Here is a 7618-nt window from a genome sequence, read left to right as displayed (position 1 = left end):
AATATGCACATCACACGACAAAAAACGTGAATTTCTCACTTCAAAAACTTTATCGTCGCATATTTCTGAAAATCAGAAACAAACAAAAAAAACGTAAAAATACTTTTCTGCTTCTTACGACTGGCTACAAAATCTATGTACTTAAGTCGTCATGGAGAAGGAAGATAAGGGTACTGAAGAATGCAAGATGGCCGTCATGTTTGACAGCTGATTGAGTTGTAAGGTTTTTTTCTTTGTCTGCCTTATTTCGACAGTCAAAAACACAACACTATTTTGGCATATTGGTTTTCGTTTCTTTTAATGTGTGCTTTATGCCGTCAACCGCCATATAATCTTTACTATGCTGAACTGCTGAATTGCTATCTGCGCATGCATCGTCGCGCACGTACATAAGTATATAGGCAATGATTGGATGAACTCTCCTTATCGTCAAAATCAACCAATAAAACCCGCATTCCACAGTACCCCCATTGTACATAAATTTTGTAGCCATTAGGTCTGTTTTTCTTGCATACACTTTATACACTTTAGCGTTTTTCTTGCCGGATGTGACGTTGAGTTACGTCATTACACGCTGTTCTTCTTGAAAGTGTAGTACACTTTAATGACGTAATTTACACGTTTTGTACACCTCCTTGAGAGGTGGTGTAAAGCTAATGTAACGTTACAGCTTTAGTTTTTTGTTTATGTTTTGAATGTCATTTTAGAACTCAGTTGGATGTGATGAGATGTTCATCAAGTGAAGTAATAGGTTATTGTATCAAATTTTACATATATATAATAAGATATATGTTAAAATATGTTAAATTTATTACAATACCATTCTTTCTCAATATCATATAAATTATAAATTCTTTAAATATAGTATTAAATTATATGTGTAGTAATCGATACATCGATACATCGATATCGTTACTACAATCGAATGTCATCCTAGCAATCGATACATAATCATTCAATTATTCTTAACAACTATTCTCTTGTTAAATTATGTATCTTCATTCATTCCAAGTTCATTCCTGTAACCATTCACACGTTTTAATAAACCAACTCAAGTTTTCTTAAAAAGAACAAAGTTAGTTTATTTTGTAAGTGAATAAACATAACAGTTTTTGGCGACGAGGATTATGGAAGGTCTCCGTGAGATATTAACGCCGTTGTTGCAACAGCAACAGCAGCAACAGCAGCAGTTTCAGCAGCAACAGCAGCAATTTCAGCAGATGATGCAGCAGCAGTTTATTGCCCAGCAACAGGAATTTGCGAAACAAATCGCCAAGATTCTCAATGCTCCTTCATCCGCACCTGTAGACCTGGAAACTAAAATAGATGCGTTAGCCAATTCAATCACAGAATTTATTTACGATCCAGAGAATGGTTTGACTTTCGATGCATGATATGTACGTTACCGAGGATTATTTTCCGTTGATGCCCAAGCATTGGACGACGCAGCAAAGGTCAGATTACTCCTACGTAAATTAAGCATGACAGTTCACACGAAGTATGTTAACTACATCTTGCCAAAAGAATATACAGATTTCGATTTTACAAATACAATAAAAAATCTTACCAAAATGTTTGGGAAGAAAATATCGCGTTTTCATCAGCGATATAATTGCCTTAATGCGTTGAAATTAGATCAACACGATTTCTTAACATATGCTGGCTTGGTTAACAAACGGTGTAAAGAGTTTCAAATCTCGACAACTACTGCAGATCATATTAAACGTTTAATGTTTATTTGTGGACTACGTTCTCCATCAGATACTGACATTAGAACTAAGTTATTACACTTAATTGATATTTTTTTATTATTTTTTTTTTTTTTACTTGGGGAAATGCATACGCACACCCTGACCCCCGGGGGAGGGCCAGGGTAGTGTGGGACTCGCACCCACTAAAACCCCAAGATGGTCCTCCAGCACCACGGGAGGGAGTCCTGAAAAGCCTTGCGGCTATACGTCTCGGAACTCCCTCGGTGCCTGGGTGGCAAGTTACTGCCACCCCGTACCTGACTGCGTGGGGAGAAGCGGGACCACACCACTTCTTCCCACCTCCGTGGGGCCACGTGCAATGACAGGGGAGAGCCCCCGCCCTGCACCCGTCTGGGCCCCGTCACCTTTCACCCACTCCAGGCAGTGGGGAGGGGCACCACTCACCCTCTCACCGCGAGAGGGAGAGGCGGCAGCCGAGGCTACTCGCTCTCGTTGTCACCAGCAGGCCGCGGGGACCTTCGCCGTCTCCTGCGCGCGGACTGCCCCTGGCGGGCCCGTTCCGCATCCTCCTTGGCAAACATGACTGTGCCACAGAAGGCCACTACTGCCCGCCAACGCCCTGCGTCGCGCAACATGGCGCTGACAACCGCCGGGAGCGACAAGTTGTCGCCGACGTGCGCCCGCAGGGCCGCACGCTCCTGTGCCCACGCTGGGCACTCCTCCAGCGTGTGTTGCGCGCTATCCTCCGCGGAAGGACAGTGAGGACACGCTGGAGTGTGGGCCTTCCGGATGCGGAACAGGAAGTCGCCGAATGAACTATGCTCGGTGAGGATCTGGGTAAGGTGAAAGGTGAGTTCACCATGGGCTCGTCCCAGCCACCGATCTAATACCGAGCCAACCGCCTTCCGAACCCTGAGGCCGGACCCACCCGGCGCCAGGAGACGCTCCCGCCACCTGCGTACAAGGGCCCGTTCCACCTGCTGGTTGACCAGCAGCGCCCGCTCGGGGGTGATGTCAACTCCTTCGTTCCGGTACTCCCGGAAACGAAGGAACCGGTCTGCCTGCTGACGCGCAAGCAGGTCCGCCGGAGGAACACAGGCGGACCGCCTCCAGCGCCAGGACTCGGACCGCCTCCAGCGCCACCGTTTTGTATGCCCTGACCACCCTAGACGCCATTAGGCGTTGCACGGCAGCGTAGGGCACCACGGCGCGGCCCCGGCCCAGCGCCTCGTGCCACACTGGCGCGCCGTACATCAACACAGAGTGTACGACGGCCANGTATAACTTGCGCACGTGCTCCCGGGGACCCCCCAAGTTGGGGAGCAGACGAACCAGCGCGGCAGCCACCCTCCGAGCCTTGGCCGCTGCATAGTCAAAGTGGTCCCTAAAGGACCACTTTTCGTCCACCATGAGGCCCAGGTATTTGATACACGGTCGTGTGTCCACCTGGGCCCCATCCACAAACACCCGTACCGGACTCCCCGCGACCCCTTGGGGGCGGAAGACAACCGCCTCCGTCTTTTGGGCCGCGAGGGTAAGTCCCAGTGGCGCGATCCGTAGCGACACTGTCGCAGCAGCGAGAGAGGCGTTTAAAGCCGCCTCCTCCTCGTCGCGACCTCCCGAAAGAATTAGTGTGTCGTCGGCGTAACACACCAAGTCTGTACGTGGCGGCAGCTCGACCCGGAGTACCGCGTCGTATCCCACGTTCCAAAGCAGAGGCCCCAGCACCGACCCCTGGGGGACCCCGCACATAACTCGGTGGAACCGGAGTTACCCGTCCCGACATAGGTATACGACGTTCCGGCCTGAGAAGTAGTCATCGAGGACGGCCAAGAGACAGGTGGTGAGGTTCCATCCCCGCAAGGCCGCCCTGAGGATAAGGAATTGAAGGCATTCCTTATATCGAGGCTAACCGCCACGCACATCCCTCCACGCGAAGTGTGGGCCCCGGCAATCTCCCGAACGCGCAACGCCGCGTCGCACGTCAAGAGGGCCGGTCGGAACCCGTACTGTCCTCTGGACAGACCACCCCCCGCTGCCAGTCGCTCGTCGATGCGGCCCGCCAACACCCGCTCGAAGAGTTTACCCCCCTCGTCGAGAAGACACAAAGGTCTATAAGACGAGGGGACCGCTCCAGGGCGAGCGACCTTCGGGGCCAGAACCAGGCGGGCCTGTTTCCAGTCCCTCGGGAACCGCCCCTTCCGCAGACACTGCGTGAAGCAGCGCGCTACACGCTGCGGTAGTAAGGCCGCCAGGCGGGCCCACACAGCACATGTGAGGCCGTCCATGCCCGGGGCCGTCTTCCTACCGGCGATGCGCTTCGCCGCGACACGGACCTCGTCCACCGTCACGGCGTGTGCTTTCCTCCACGGGATGCGGTCCGGGGGAGGTGGGCAGAGCTCGTCCCTCGCGGGAAAGAGAGACCGCACCAACTCTTGGACCTGGTGCACCTCGAGCTGTTCCGTGACCGCAGGCCCAGAAGGCCGGAGACGGGACAGGACCACCCGGTACGAAAGACCTCACGGGTCTTTGTCGAGGGTCTGGGTCAGGTCTTCCCATTCCTGCCGCTTCGCCGCCGTGACGGCGCGACGGAGCGCTCGCTGGGCCTTCCGGAAGAGGACCCGGGCTTCCTCTACCGCGTTAGGGTCATGTTGACGCCGGCGGCGGACCCTGGTGTGCCGTCTCCGGAGGATGACACACTCCTCGCGGAAAGCGGCAATGTCCGCAGACCACCAATGCGCACGACGGCGCGGGTGGCGCCTCCCCGCTCGCGGCATCGACGCGTCGCAAGCGTCAGTAGCTGTCTGCTGAAGCCACTGGGCTTCCTCGTCCGCCATCCACCCCGGAGCAAAGGGGTTGCCCCACGTTGCCTCGAGGACCGCCGCCGTAAACATGTCGTGGTCTTACTCCGTTGCCTTCCAGCGCGGGAAGTGGGAACCACCACCCTCCACCACGCCCTCCACCCTAGCGACCTCCATCGCCAGGTACCTATGGTCGGAGAGTGACTCCTCCTCTGCGAGGACTTGCCACCCCCCGACCAGCGGAGCCAGGACGGCCGACACCCAGGATAAGTCCACCACGGACGTCCCCTGGGGCCGGACGCACGTGGGAACCTGCCCCACGTTGAGCAGGCTAATGCCACACCTCCGCGCCCACGCCACCACTTGCCGGCCACGGACGCTGGTACGGGACGAGCCCCACCGAACGAACCACGCGTTAAAATCGCCAAGGACGAGGTGGGACTCGCCTCCCGCCCCCTCGATGGCCGCCTCAAGAGCGTCTAAGAACGCCCGGGCCTCCTCCCGGTTTTTACTCGGGGAGAGGTAGCAGCTGAAGACTACTACCTCCCCCTACCGCACTGCCACAAAGCCGTTGCCCCGGACTACCACCTCGGAGACCACGCGGCTGGACTGTGGCGTCCACGCGATGGCTGCGACGCCGTCGAGGTCTGCCGCCCAGCTCGGCGAGTTGGGGATCCAGCAGGGCTCGGAAACCGCCGCCAGGCCAACTCGTCGCTCCGCATAATCTGCCGAAGCAGATCTTGCGCCCCACTGCAGTGGTTTAGATTAATTTGAACCACCCGGTCCATTCTCGGGCACTACCTCCATGGCCTTGGTTGAGGCCTCCCCGGTCCTCCGCTCTGGGGATCGTTTGCCGCCGTTGCGGCCTTTGACGCGCGAGGGGCACGCTAAGCCGCCAGCCCGATGGCCCGTTGCAAGGCCCTGGGCAGAACACAGGACACAGTGGGGACGGTCCGTGCATGTCCTCGCTGTGTGTCCCTCCTTGCCGCAACGGTAGCAGCACCGGCTGCGGTCGACGTCATTGCGGCAGGCCTGACGCACGTGCACGTATTCTAGGCACTTGTAATATTGCAGCTGGCGGGATGGGAGGATGGTGACCCGGGCAGTGGACCACCCAATCCGGACCTTACCCACTTCCGCCAGCCGCTCTGCTACCCCCAAGGGGTAGCGGGCCCAGACAGCCCCCAACCTGTCGCGGCTCTCGGAGACAGGGCCTACATTTACGTCAGCCTCGCGGCAGATGCCGTAGTTGCCCGATGTGATAACGGCCACAACATCGGCCGGCTCCACCGAGGCGTCAAGACCGGTGAAGCAGACCTCACCCCTCCTACACGGGCGGCTGACCGTGGCCTTGCCCTCCAAGACGGGGGTGAGAGCCGCGGCAAGGCTATCCGCCTTGTCCGCCTCACCCGGTCCAGGGATCTCCACCAGGAGTCCCCCCCCTACGTCCTTGCGAATGCAGACGTCTGTAATGCCCAGGGTTTCAAGGGCGACACTGGCCTTGGCCAGCCGAATGACATCCGCATAAGACGCCCGGGGTTCTTGATCAGACGGGCAGCGGATGGCCACAGCTGCCGCCTTCGGGGGTCTTTTCTTCCGGGGCTGTTGCCCGCGCCGCTGCTCGCGGGGCTGTGACCCTCCGCTCGAGGTCCCACTTGCGCGCGCAGAGGAAGCTCCAGACGACACGCTCTGGGACTTCGCCGCCCGAGAGGCGGCAGGGGGCTTCTTGCCCTTGCGCACCACCTCCACCCACACTTAATTGATATTAAGTCAGACTCGCTTACCGTTCAAGATTTAGCCGTCGAATGTCAACGAATGGTTAATCTTAAACAGAATAATTCGATGGTGCAAAATCAAACCACAGACGTTGGGACGGTTGCTCTTGTGCAATCTAAAAATTTCCATAAAAAAGGGAAGTTTAAAAATGGTCAGAAGGAGCAGGGTAAATTTAACAAAACCAAAAAAAATTTATCTGACAAAAAACCTTCGACACCTTGCTGGTTTTGCGGTAACTTACATTTCTCCAAAGACTGTACTTTTAAAACACACAAGTGTCAAAAATGTAAAGTTGTCGGTCATAGAAATGGTTATTGCGCGTCCAGTAAGAAAGTTAACCCCAAGTCTGGTGATGAAAGCTCTGAAACAAGCGTCAAGACAATTCATTCAGTCAATCAGATTTTAACTGGTTCGAGTCGGAAATATATTGATATTTTAATTAATTCAAAGCCTGTAAAGCTTCAATTAGACACGGGTTCTGATCTAACTATTATTTCAAATCAAACATGGATTGATCTCGACAAACCTTCAGGAACAATCACTTCGCATGTTGCTCGAGATGCATCCAGCAATTCAATTCATTTCACTCAAGAGTTTACCTGTATAGTAACTTTTCAGGGAGTCACCAAGGAGCTTCAATGTTTTGTAACTTCAAATCCAGCTTTGAATATAATGGGGTTGGATTGGATCTCTGCATTTAATCTGTGGAATCAATCATTGAACACTTTTTGCCATTTAGTCAATGTCAATAAATCGCAATTCGACATCACCGAATTTCAGAGCAGATTTCAGGATGTTTTTGCAAGTGGTTTGGGGCGTTGCACAAAAGCAAAGGTCGAACTTTTATTTATATTTAAAACCAGATGCTAAGCCGATTTTCAAGCCGAAGCGCCCAGTCGCTTATGCAATTTTGCCGCAAGTCGATGCTGAGCTCGATCGTCTCGAGCAAAATGGAATTATATCACCAATCAAATATTCACAGTGGGCGACACCAATTGTTGTGGTACGCAAAAAGAATGGCTTGATTAAGATTTGTGCAGATTTTTCAACACGACTTAATGCTTCCCTGGAACCTAATCGTCATCCACTTCCTTTGCCAGATGAAATATTTTCACAGCTGTCAAATTGNAAATATTTCAGTCACTTAGATTTGGCAGANGCNTTTTTNCAGATTGAGATTGATGATGAATCAAANAAATNTCTTACAATCAATACTCATCGCGGTTTTTACGTATACAATCGTATGCCTTTTGGGGTCACTGTAGCTCCTGGAGAGTTTCAAGCCATTATGGACTCCATGATTTCTGGCTTACCAAATGTTTTTGCTTA

The 7618-nt window shown here is 53.1% G+C and overlaps 1 long non-coding RNA gene across 1 annotated transcript; it reads right to left on the bottom strand.

Annotated features, from left to right (window-relative positions):
• Positions 1–1104: 1104 nt before the first annotated feature.
• Positions 1105–6594, bottom strand: LOC109862951. The gene is made up of 4 exons (XR_002251262.1): positions 6531–6594; positions 6298–6404; positions 1407–1466; positions 1105–1317 (listed from the first exon to the last, which is right to left on the bottom strand). It is a non-coding gene; the product is annotated as an uncharacterized LOC109862951 (long non-coding RNA).
• Positions 6595–7618: the final 1024 nt, after the last annotated feature.

The sequence above is a fragment of the Pseudomyrmex gracilis genome, unplaced genomic scaffold (assembly GCF_002006095.1).
Source record: "Pseudomyrmex gracilis isolate BER0280 unplaced genomic scaffold, ASM200609v1 scaffold_2726, whole genome shotgun sequence".
NCBI classification, from domain to species: domain Eukaryota; kingdom Metazoa; phylum Arthropoda; class Insecta; order Hymenoptera; family Formicidae; genus Pseudomyrmex; species Pseudomyrmex gracilis.
The sequence above is the reverse complement of the archived record's forward strand: the minus strand, read 5'-3'. Positions and strand labels throughout refer to the sequence as shown.